Consider the following 13,607-nt stretch of genomic DNA (forward strand, 5'->3'; position numbering starts at 1 on the left):
TCTGGTCAAACATGTCTGATCATTTGACACTTGATGAAAACTTGATCAAGTTTCGAGCCAGTATATTGGACCCTATAAACTACAAATGGCTTTACATCAAGTTCTGGTCAAACATGCCTGATCAGATGACACTTGATGAAGTTCTGACCAAGTTTTGACCCAGCAAGTCAGATAAACATGATCTCACTCTGAGATCAAGCTGCCTCAACACAATTTGTTCTCCTTCCGATTGAATTCCCTTGATTTTCAATTGAATAGCTCGATAAAAAAGAATCACAAATGTATAGGAAGCAAGGGAAATATATATAGTGAAGTATCAAACATAAGAGCGCATTATCTTGAGTCTAAAAAAATCATCAAACTTGCATCTGTTCATTGTGTTATGATTATTCTAATTATTTTTTCATAATGAAATAAAATTTGAACTGAATATGTTTTCTCGCTCAGAATGTACATGCAATAATTTCAAAGCCATCAAATACTCCCTTGCAGATTGTGTGTAGTCCAGTGGTTAGGGAAAAGGTTTAGTAATCGTAGGTTCCTCGGTTCGATCCCCACCATTGTCATAAATAATAGGGTTTTTTCATCGCTAATTACAATCGGGCTTCATTAGGGGCGGTCAGATATAATAAAAAAAATTAAATATCTTTTGTTTTAAGTGAGTTAAGGTTAATATTTATTATTGTTTTCGATATTCCAGTCATCCGATTTAGATACATTTGACTTGATCAACTCCGGAACCGTTAAACCGGATCAGAAAAGTTTGATCAAGTCTTGATTTAAATTTGCGTTACATGTCTGATCAAAATTTGATCCAGTTACCGTGTCGCTTCCGGATCAATCATCAAGTATGACCTGATCCAGTCTTCACTAGAACTTGACCCAAATTTCCACTCGGATAAGGGGGAAAAAACCTGAAATTTGCGATTTCACTGAAAATTCAGTAAAACATCTGAATTTTCGGTGGCACGAGAATGAGAGTTCCACAACAATTCAATTAAATTTTCCATGACACCTGAAAATTCAGTGTCAAATTACACTGCATTTTCAGTAAAACCTGAAATTTCATGGTTTTTTACACGATTTTCTGGTTTTCTATGAATTTTTGGTTCCAAAAATAACTTAAATTTCCAGATTTCTTTTGTTTTTCCGTGGAGTTCTGAATTTCCCACAACAGAATTCCATGAAATTTCAGTGAAATGTAAATAGGACAAAATTTTCAGTCGTAATCACCCGAATGCTACAAAAGTGTCGAAAATTTTTCGAGTGTTTTATTGCATAGCAACGAGAGGGAAAAGTTTTGCAGATCAAAATCCGGAGCGCGAAGTGCAAGGGGTTTTGTTGCAAAATTTCTCCTGATCGTTGATATGCAGGGAAACTTGAGAAAAATTTTCTAAAATTTTGGAGCATGAGGGGGATTCGGCTAGATTATTCTCCAAATCTGAATGCCCACCGATAAGAATGCAGTATTTGACGTTTTTGCGGGTTAAAGCCATATTCATACTACAACTTTCACTTATTATAACAGACAAAATAATATAATAACAGACAAAATAATCTCACAATAAACAAAAGGCCACCACGCTCACCTGAATATTCCGAAGTTATTCTCACACTCTCGGAACTCCTGGATAAACAAATCGATTTAATTTTGCTTTGGCGTCCTAACAATCGGAACTTGGCGTCCTCTGAGTAACAAAAATTATCAGCAGGTCCGCTCTTATTACCCACCAAACGGGAAGTAATTTCTAAAACGCACGTGAACTGGCAACAGGTAGGTAACGCGGTTACTTAGATGATTGGGGGGATGACAACGTCATCATCCACCAATCCCAATCAAACGGCCATGCGCGACACAAACAATAATTTTTACACGCATACGCTACGAATTTTTGCGATGCTCAATTTCAATTTCTTTAATTATCATAAATGATAATATATCCTCAGCGCTACCTAATAAATATAAAATAATTTTCCGCGTTACAGACTACCTTGAGAGAATAGTAACTCTCCTCCACAATAATCCTTATCCTATTTTTCATTAATTGCCAATCCGCCTCGTGTTCTGGTGATACGTCACTTCCGTGGTAATTGATAGCGGGATTGTGGCTCCATTGTCGGCCACATCGAAAATCCAGTTATCATCAGAAATTAGGAGTTCGATGACATCTCTCGGCGTACAATGATCCTCGTCGATGTCCTCAGAATGGAACGCGGTGGCGCATAATTCAAAATAAAACAAAATACAATCAAACGTATGTTCTCCTCTCTTCTCAAAACTCTCGCCATTGGAGGTGACTTCCCGTCTGGTGGAAGTCTCTAAAATCACGAAACGGTCGAGAACCAGTAACTGGTAAAATACCACGTTACACTCTACACAAGTGAGTTTTGTCAGTATTCTGCCAGACTTCACCTATGCAACGCTTGAAAGATTAGATGTTCAGACGGTATGACCGTTTTACTAGGCAAATTATATGTCCAGACGGTATGTCCGTTTTACTGGGAATTTCGAAGTAGCTTAGTTCTACAGGTGTATTAATAATTCTCGTTGAATGTAACTTTATTATCATTATCTCTCAACGAGATTAACAACTATCGATTTCTTGAATTGAAATTACCATGAACAATAGTTATAGTCCCGGAACTAGTTGTCAATGTATTCTTCACGTTCGTTGCGCTAATACTGCCGGCCCCTGAGCATGGAATACTGCTGGGATTCCCCGAATTCCATCATCTGTCTCGATATACCTTGAGACGTACTCGGTTATTACTGTCATAACAATTATATAGGGGACATTTAATTGAGCTGTATCCTCTTTTAAAACATCGGTGAAACCATTTAAGTCGGCAATCTATTTCGCCAAGCCGATGCTAGATGAAGTAATATTCAACTGTTATCTTAGACTAAAACCCCTCGTATATATACAAATTCAAAAAAATGAAGGTAATTGAATAAATATACATATATGTAATATAACATATAATATATATAACGCTATATATATGAAGGATTTTTTCTCAAGTGGGTCACCCATTTTCTTCATGTTCTCAAATATAGTATATTTTTTTTAAATTCTCTGATTTACATTCTCTCAACTTAGGATGGGAAATTATTGACTGCAAGAAATACGCTTAATTTTTGAAATAAATAAAACGATCACAAATACTATGTATAAACCACCAGGCAATCCTTTGGCGCGTCCCTTTGCTAGTTATTTAAAAAAAATAAACTGGCTCAAAAATATTGGTTTTTACAAATTTTAATTAATCTTTTTTAATCAATGTGAGTCCTTCAATAAATGCGAATCCCTTTTAAAAAAAGCATGTAACGTTTTTTGTCAGCTTTTTTTGGCGCATAGCTAAGCTATGCATTCTCTAATGATGTGAATTTTTCCAATTTTCTCAGCTACTCTTCAGCATGTCTTTGTAACCATAGATGCAATATTGAGGTTGAATAATATCAGTTTCATTTGTAATAATTTTGATTTTTGTTGGATTCGTCTATATAAGGCGCTACACTTCGAAGCCCAAAAAATACCTTTATTGTCGATTAAAGATAGGGAAGCATAGTTGTATTGCCAAACCGGTTGTGCTTTTTTTAGCATGTAATGATTTTTGTGATTTGATACGAAGAAATGGAGGCACAAACATTGTCATCACTGCCAGTCTCGATATACCATTTATAATATCGTTAGCAAATTGTACAGTTTAATTAACTAGCTGAAAAATAGCATGTATGGTGTCATTGATGTAGGGCTCGGTAAGCTGTTTGTGATAACATCGACCCGGTATACTGTCTGTATTTTCAATGGAAGCATCTCTATCACATTTGCGAAGTCAAATTTGGTGTACCGTTTGTGATTTCAAATTTAAAAAATAAGTGCAGACGGTATAGGCTGTTTCGAATTCGGCATATCGCCTGTAATAGTTTTTCTAAGACAAGAAAGGAAGTACAGATGATATAATTGAGGTCGGACCCGATATACCGTCTGTAATTTTCCATTCGACATTCAAAATACAGACGGTATCAATTATGGAAAAAGAAAAGAGCGTTGCGTCAATCGATTTTATAATTATTTTTCAATAATTCTGAAATAAAAAACAAACACGTCTTATTCGATTGAAAGAAGTTCACAGAAATTGAATTTCAGTTTGAAAATGTTGTAACGAGATTTTTCTTGTTACTAGAGAAAACCGTAGAAAAGTCACTAGGCGAAAGGAACGACATCTAACGCCGGCTGAAATAGCCGAGCGAAGGATGAGTAGAACATCGGGCGACGGCCAATCAGGTCGCTCCGAAGGTGAATTTGACCAATCCCTTAGTGGGAAGAAACGTTATAGGGTGAGACCATGTTTCGGAACACTATGATGGCGCTGGCGATAGCTGTTTCCCAATTCGGAAATCCACCCAGCTGTGTTAGGGAGTCCAGGGCCGACGTACAGGCGTTCCAACTGGGTGGTTCTGAAGGACGCCGTCGACTTAGACCAGGGACCAACGGCTAGGTGAAAGGACTAGCGCCCCCGGGATCCCGTCGAGTTGATTGGTGGCTGTGGGGTAATGGATGGCCCGCAGTCACTGAGATGCTCAGACTAGGGGGAAAAGGCCCTGGGAGATTTCAGAACAGTTCGGGTTGAGTGCTGATCTCGAGCGGATGTTTTAGGAGCTCGGGATCAGTTGGTGGCAATAATCCCTGCCGGGATTATGAGGGGTATGTGGTTCCAAGGAATCTTGAAATAGCGTGAGAAGGGGACGCTTATGCGTCCTGGATCACTAAGATGGATTACTTTGAGGCTGCGGACGAGAGTCCGAGGCTACAGAGATCCATCTCTAGGGCGAAACTCATGTTGTTGGGGTGGACTAAGGGCCGGATTCTAGGCGTTTCCCGTCGGTCCGGTCGCGCGCGCCTCCATGAGGAGTACCTCCGGTTTTGACTCGCGATGAGATTGTTTGTTTGCAGTTGGAATTGGGGTGGACGTTAGGTGGGTGAGAAAGGTCTCCAGATACCTGCGTCGCATGTGCCTCAAGAAGTTCGGCGCCCTGCGGGGTGAGAAGGATTCGCAGGTGATCTGTGTCTCTTTTGGGGTTGAGCCACCCCAGAGGAGAGAGTACAGCGTGCGAGGGATGGTCACATTCCTCCACGAGAGTTTTGGGGAATAAGTCCCCCGAAAGATATCGATAACGACGCCGTAAGCGCGGGGAAGTTAGGGATTGGAGTTACTCGCACGTTGGCGAACCTCACCCACTCTACCGTGTCATGCTGATGCTGGCTCGGCATTGTGAGACCCGCCACTGAAAGTCCGCGGAGTTGACGAAGTTCCTTCGCGGTTGGTTTTCCGTCAGGTTTTCCATAAAAACCTGGCTGGCGCCTAATCGCGAAAGATAGAGGGGGCAGCCAGCGTAGTTCGAGGATTATCCCGGGGTCTTAACCCGGGAGAGAGTACTCTTACAATCTATTTTGAGATATTTTTTATATATAATGAGAAAAAAAAATGAAAATGCACTCGAGACAGGATACAAAAAAAAATTTCCTTACTTCACTTCAGGTGCGCTGATCGGCACACTTTACAAAAAAACGGTTTAGCTGGTATATTTGATTTATTTATCTCCTGACATATATAATGATGATAAAACAAACAGGCCTCGCATAATATCGCCTCGATATTGTGTACGCTCCTCCAGCAATCACCGCACAAAAAGGCTTCCTTTTGCATTTTGAATGTGACGGCCTTTTCCAGAGCTTTGACGGCGTTCTGCTAGCAAAACAGTTGCAACTTCAAAATTCCTGACACCATCAGTGGTTGAGGTAGCTTCTTCGGCTCTAATTGCAGCTCATTACTTCGCAATTTGCGACTTGCTGCTAGGACGGTGGGTGATATTTCATGAACTTTTTCACTCTTCAAGACTCTGTACAACAGTACCTCTATTTGTTTGATTGCCAAATTTATTTGCGTCATCTTATTTTTAGGGGTTAAAAAAAACTAATATTTCTCGGAAGCCTTTGATCTCACAATTATTGTTCAATAATGAAATTTAATGAAACAACTGTAAATCATTTCCGTTATCAACAATTTTACGAAAAAAATAAGACATTCTTCACCGGCAATTTTTGCAGCACAAACAAAAAATTTCCGATCATGTTTAATAAGTTGCTCTCCAATCAAATGTTTGATTTTCAAATAAGTAACTTTTTTACTTACTGCATATGAGGAAAATGCCGGGGATCCTTCTTCTTTTGGTGTTTAATGCTATGAATACAGACATACTCTGCCTGATACCAATGGAGATCACGAACATAGCCCTTTACATCGCGGTCAATCTTAACTCGATTTTGAACATTATTGTCCAATGTTTTCGATGTGCCCATGACAAATTTCTCCCTAGTGGCTTTTATGTAACCCATAATTTTGGCCAACATCGTTCGATGGTCGGAGCATTTGAGCCCTTCGTAAAGAATTCGCGACATCTTGAAAAACTCGTGAGCGAATAAATTTTCACGAGATTCAACAGATTGGTTGTCAGATCATATTCTGATTATGTCTTACCTTGTGAATAGTACTCGAAGTATTATGTCTCGAACGCCAATACTCATCTGATAAGAGAATTCCGAAGAAAAATACCAAACTTTCAACCGCATATGCATGGAGGAGATCGTGGGATTCACTGAAGGACGCAAGAATGGGTACCCTGTGACATTTTCGAATGACCTAAACTTCCTGTAGAGGTCACACTGCTCTATACCCGGCAATGCTGTGAAGCATTGTACTGAATTGAAATTGAAAAAAAGAAACGATTGCTACCACGAGAGATCTTATGCAGACACTTCAAATAATAAGCCACATTAAGTAATTTTCATTGTGATTTCTTCTATCCGAAATTTTAACCTAGAAATACTTCAAAATTCGTTTTTATTCGTTTTGAATAGTTTGCTTTTAATAAAATTTAAGAATATTAGATTTATTCGAATAAGTCATAAGGCAGACGGTATGCCCGAGCATATCGGTATTGCCCTATACCGTCTACACTAACTCACACGTCATGCTGTCTGTGAGACGAGTATAAGGGTTTATGCCGTCGGTGTCAATGATGACGCGGTAGGTCAGACGGTATGCCCTTCATCCGCTCGATTCTTTGAATACTTTGCCAAACCGTCTGTATATATAAATTAGGGAAACCAAAGTGATAGTAGATATGATATGGTCGTATATATTGAAAATACCTTATGCCGTCGAAATACAAAATCATAGGAAAAACGGTATCACTAAGCATGTAGGTGACGCCTTGTCATGCCCTCTATGATATTAGCGAGAGGGTCTGTGCCGTCTATATTAACAAACAAGATCTAGTTCAAGCTATACTGTCACCAATTTTTAATGCTTACCATACCCTTTGTCCACTCGTAATGATTAGACTCGGACGGTAGAGCGTTGGATTTATGAGATCCAACCGAAGGCTCTATGACCCTCACGAGATTCGGCTGAATCCTGTGTGACCATACACAGGTGAGTTTTGTCAGTATTTTGCCAATCTTCTCCCACGCAACGCTCGAAAGATTAGATGTTCGGACGGTATGACCGTTTTACTACGCAAATCAGATGTTCAGACGATATGTCCGTTTTACTGGCAATTTCGCAGTAGCGTCGACTGCAGATGTATTAATAAAATTTAAAAAATCACAAAAAAATTTAGTGAAAAAATGGCGCCAAGTTGACGTGAATCTGATCGCCTCTAGGACAGAAACATGGGACAATTACTGAATAGTTGAAATCACACAGTAGGCGAACTGATTATGATATAATCTTATTTAAAAAAAACCATGGAAATATTAAAAAATGCCAAGTTTATGCTGACAGCGTCAACTAGGACAATTTTCCGCAGTTTTAGCTCCGATTGGAAAATCGCTTATTGTTAGTAAAGGCTTTTATCATTCCGGCTGGAAAACAGTGTTTTACGGCTGCGTCACTTTGCTTCGCGTCCACGAAACGCTAACTACGGCTGTTATGACAAAAAATAGTGGGTGTCATACGGCCAATTACGGCTGCGTCGCTTTGCTTCGCGTCCACGAATCGCTGACTACGGCTGTTATGACAAAAAATAGTGGGCGTCATACGGCCAAAAAAAATTTGTCGATCAATATGATTGTTGCAAACGTCATCTTCGCTAGAAAAGTTTTTTTCGGCCTAATGACAAAATATACTGTTTCAAACCCCGTCCATAGGAAATTGATTCGGAAAAAAGTAAACTTGGCGCGCGGGGCTGTTCGATAATGAACATACTTCATAGGAAGTGAATGATTGACAAAGCTAGAGTTCGCACGCTAATTGACAAAACGCCAAAACTATTGAGATTTGATTCAGCTTATTATATCACAATTGGATTCCGTATACCTGACGTGTACTTAACCTATTCACCAAAGAACGTCAAATAGCATATCGGTATGAGGAGAGTGGGTACCCGTCAGGGTGATGGCGCGTTCATAAGCGACGCATGGTGGCACACGCACATGATTATACCACGGCAAAGAGTGGGGGACGAAGATCATCAGTGAATAGTTTAAAATGAGATGTAGTGCTTATACATGATAAGATGTCCGTAACAACTAAAGTAATTACGTAATTGTCAATCGATGCATTCAATCAATAATCCACTTACGAATTTATGACTTGCTAGGGAAATGCTAAAATATACTTGTAATTGTTTACTATGTTCCCGGCAACGTAATGATATTCAGTGAAGTGAAGGGGAAAAATTAGGACCGCCAAGTTGACTTTTTTCCGAATCAATTTCCTATGGACGGGGTTTGAAACAGTATATTTTGTCATTAGGCCGAAAAAAACTTTTCTAGCGAAGATGACGTTTGCAACAATCATATTGATCGACAAATTTTTTTTGGCCGTATGACGCCCACTATTTTTTGTCATAACAGCCATAGTCAGCGATTCGTGGACGCGAAGCAAAGCGACGCAGCCGTAATTGGCCGTATGACACCCACTATTTTTTGTCATAACAGCCGTAGTTAGCGTTTCGTGGACGCGAAGCAAAGTGACGCAGCCGTAAAACACTGTTTTCCAGCCGGAATGATAAAAGCCTTTACTAACAATAATCGATTTTCTAATCGGAGCTAAAATTGCGGAAAATTGTCCTAGTTGACGCTGTCAGCATAAACTTGGCGTTTTTTAATATTTCCATGGTTTTTTAAAAATAAGACTATATCATAATCAGTTCGCCTACTGTGTGATTTCAACTATTCGGTAATTCTCCCATGTTTCTGTCCTGGAGGCGGTCAGATTCACGTCAATTTGGCGCCATTTTTTCACAAAATTTTTTTGTGATTTTTTAAATTTAATATTTGTATGATTTGTTTTTAAATTGTGTGATTTCATCCATGCAGTTATTGTCCCATGCTTCTATCTTGCGTTTGAATTGGCGTCGACTTGGCGCCATTTGTTCACAACATTTTTTTATTATTTTTTTTTATGCTAATAATTACCAAACAAATGATGCAATCAAAAGTATTGGTACCCGTTTTAAGCCTCTCTGACATGTGTTAGGTAATCATAGTAATTTTCCTCAACGAAATATAATTTAAATATTCATGTTTTAGTTTTTATTCAGTCATTCAAGTTGATTATTGAAAAATATTGCATAAAAAATTTACATTTGGAGGTAATATTTCAATTCAAATATTAACACGCGATTCCAATTGCATTTTAATTTAAATATTAACACTCGATTCCAATTGCTAAAGGGAAATTCACAAATATTAGGTTATTTAGGTAATTAATTAAAGATTAAAATGCTCGAAGATTGAAGCACTGAAAATGTTTAATTTAAAGGATTAAATTTAGGTGCAATATTGAAATTAAATATTAACAATTGATTCCAATTGTTAAAGGGTCATTTACAAACATTAAATTATCTGTTTAATCAATTTAGGATTAAATTGTTCGAATTCTAAATATTAGTTTCATAGTCTTATAGTGCTTTAGGCGTTCCCTTCCATGTTAGGGAGGGTGCAACGAGCTTTCCAGCCATTTTGCACCCTGCATTTCTCAGCCGCCTAGTCAATAAGTGCAAGTATGTTGGCTCTTCGAGCAAACTCATAGAGCCCTTCTATACCGTCCCTATCAACATACATATCTTTGATGCAAGTGGTCCCAAAGACGTCCCAACGGATCTCGTCAAGACCACTGCATCTGGTGCCTAAGTGGTGCGGGTTTTCGTCCGCCAGTCCACACTTCGGGCAGGTAGGGTCCCTTCCTCTGCCTATTTGCGCCAGGTATGAGGCTAGGGGCCAGTGCCCAGTGATAAGTCCGATCAAAGACCGGAGTTTCATCCTGTTCAGCCCTACCAGCGTCTCCGCCAGCTGTTTTGAAGGTTCACGAAAAAGGGTCCTTGTATGTTTGGCGCCCTCTTCAGAGCGCCACCTTTCCACAACCCCCCTCTCCGCTCGTTTCCCGATCATATCCTTAACGAAGTCTATGTGCACCCCCACTGGGTTCTCCTCTGTTGGCGCAACCTTTAGACAACCTTTTTTGGCCAGCTCGTCGGCTTTCATGTTGCCGAGGATGCCAGCGTAGCCCGGAATCCAGACCACTTCCAGCTGATTATGGGAAGCCACCCTTTCCATCAGCTCAGTACAGTCGTTGACTCATCGAGAGCAACTCTCATTCTTGAGCAGTGCCCTAAACGCACGCCTGCTGTCTGAGCAGATGTATATCTTCTTGCCCCTGTCACCCCTGCCTAGAATTTCCCTGGCACAGGCTTTCAGGGCTGCAAGCTCTGCTTGGAGCACGGTCGTATGCGGGTCCAATCCAAGGGCCCTTGCAATTGAAGATCCCTCAGACCAGATCCCTGCCTCCGCTCTATTACCAATTCTGGAGCCATCCATGTGCGAGACCAGCCCCTTCGGTGGCGGCCACTTTCTGTCACTCCCTAGTTCGGTTGCCCCATATCCAAGGTTGACCTTAAAACTCTTTTGGAAGTGCCATCGCGGTCCGCAGGCATCTCCTCCCCAGGACAGCAGTCCCCGAAGGTCGCTGTCCGCCGTGAGCATTGACGCATGACCACTACTGGCCTCCTTCCATCAACCTTGCAGTCGTAATCTCGCAGCCGAGATCAGCGCCACCTCCTCAATGTGAAGGTGGGGCGGCTGGAGAAAGAGCAGAGCCTCCAGTGCTGAGCTGGGGGTCGTCCTGAGTGCCCCCGTAATTTCCAGCATCGCAAGCTTGCCCGTCCTGTCTACCGTTTTCCTGTGGCAGGCTTTGTTCATTGCCGTCCACCAGACAACAGCAGCATACGCAAGCTGTGGGAGCATTATGGCCGTGTAGATCCATTTCACAATTCTGGGCCTAAGCCCCCACGTGTTGCCAAACATCCTCCTGCATGCCCAGTAAGTCATGATGACTTTGTTCGTCTGCATGGTGATGTGCTTCTTCCAGCTGAGCCTTCTATCGAGCCATACCCCCAGGTATTTTACCTCGTTCGAAAAGCCCAGAACTGTATCATAAATGGAGGGGGGTCTTACGACACACCTCCTCCTGCTAGTAAAGAGCACCATCTCCGTCTTGCTCGGGTTTACCCTGAGTCCATGAGAGGTGCACCACTGCTGAACATAGTCCAGCGCATTCTGCATTCTCCGGTGTAGTATGCCCTCATTCCTGCTACTCACGAGCAAAGCCACATCGTCTGCGTATCGGATTACGTCCACCCCCAGTCTCTCAAGCCCAGTGAGGAGCCCGTCCGCAACGAGGAGCCACAGCAGAGGCGAGATGACCCCCCCCTGCGGGCAGCCCCTCCCCACTAGCGCCCTGACTGTACTGTCCCCGAGCGAGGAGTGGACCAACATAGTTCGGAGCATAGCGGCGATCCATCTGATGATGGGTATCTGTATCCCAAAGGATGCCGCCGCCATCCCCATGGTTCCAAAAGAGGTATTGTCAAAGGCCCCCTCTATGTCAATAAAGACAGCGAGGGTGTCCTCTTTCCTTTCCTTTGCTCTTTCTATTTTTGCAACCAGGCTGTGCAGTGCCGTCTCAGTTGATCTGCCCGCCTGGTATGCTTGCTGCGAGGGGCTAATGGGATTCATTGTCAGCACTCCCTCTTTGAGGTGCCTGTCAACGAGCCTTTCCAGCGTCTTTAGTAGGAAAGAGCTCAGGCTGATAGGCCGATAGGCTTTGGCGTTGTCGTAGCTGCATTTACCTGGTTTAGGAATAAACACAACCCTGACCTCCCGCCATCTTCCTGGGACATGTCCTAAAGCAAAACAAGCCCTTAGTGCTGGTAGCAGTCTATGCAGAAGCAGCGGGCCTCCTTTCCGCAGAAAAGCCGGGTATATGACATCAGGCCCTGGACTCTTATACATCTCGAAGGAGTCCACCGCCCACCGCAGCCTGTCCAGCGTCACAATTTTCGAAGCCATGCCCCAAATCGGCCTGCCCTCGCCTGACCGTGCCCACTCCATACCAGAGCACATTCCCTCCCCCTGTATAACAGAGTCGGGAAAGTGCAGCTGGATCAGGTGCTCCAGTATCTCATCTGGCTGGGTGATAACAACACCACCAGGTAGTATGATCCCACCCAAGCCTTGCGCGTGTCCGGCAGAGAAGACCCTGCGAAGCCTGGCCACTTGTGACAGTGCCTGCAGCTCCTCGCAGAAGGTCCTCCATGCTGACTCTTTCGATCTTTTGATGAGATTTTTAAACTCCCTCTGTATCTTCCTGTACTGAGTCCAGTCCTCTTCTCTTTTGGTGCGATACGCTCGGTTCCAGAGACGCCTGGTTCCAGGGAGACCTGGTCAGGCCTCTCAGTCTCCCAAGTTCCCGGTTCCACCATTTAACTTTCCTACCTACCCTGCATGGTCTGATCGGACATGCCTGGTGGAAGGACTCGGTTAGGGCTCTGTGGATTCTCTCCACCTCGTCCTCTAACCTCTCGATGTTGCTGGGCTTCACACGTCCGACCTCCAGCATTTCCTCCAGTTCCCTCCTAAAAGAGCCCCAGTCGGTGGCCTTCGGATTTCTACGCATGAGTCCCTGCGCAATCTCAGCAGTGCCTTGAATTTCAAACCTGATGCACCGGTGATCGGAGAGTGAGTCCTCCTGGTCCACCCTCCAGTTCACGCACCGGTGCGCCAGTCTGCGATCGCATAACGTGATGTCAATGATACATTGACACCTATCGGTGACAAACGTGGGGCTAGATCCCCTGTTTAGGATCTCCAGCTCCGCATTCGCCAGGTATTCCAACAGGGCCGATCTCCTGGCGTTATTCTTACTGCTACCCCATACCACATGCTGCGAGTTTGCATCGCAGCCTATGATGAGTGGCAGCTTTTTAGACCTGCAGTACCTGACCAGTTCCTGCAGCTCTCTAGTGGGTGGCAGCTCCGCAGAGTCATGCGGTAGGTAAGCCGAACAGAGGACCATGTCCTCGGTCGGCCCCTCCCCATGTACCTGTACCATAACCGCCACCAGGTCCCTGTGACAGAAGTTCGCCATCCCCCTGGGTCTGCACGCTTTTCTAACTACGATGCAGGCCCTGGGTCCCGGGTTACCCCGAGAAAAGAATAGTTCTTCCTCACCTAGGTTAAATCCCCTTACAGATCCCT

Source organism: Fopius arisanus, unplaced genomic scaffold (assembly GCF_000806365.1).
Source record: "Fopius arisanus strain USDA-PBARC FA_bdor unplaced genomic scaffold, ASM80636v1 scaffold00125, whole genome shotgun sequence".
NCBI classification, from domain to species: domain Eukaryota; kingdom Metazoa; phylum Arthropoda; class Insecta; order Hymenoptera; family Braconidae; genus Fopius; species Fopius arisanus.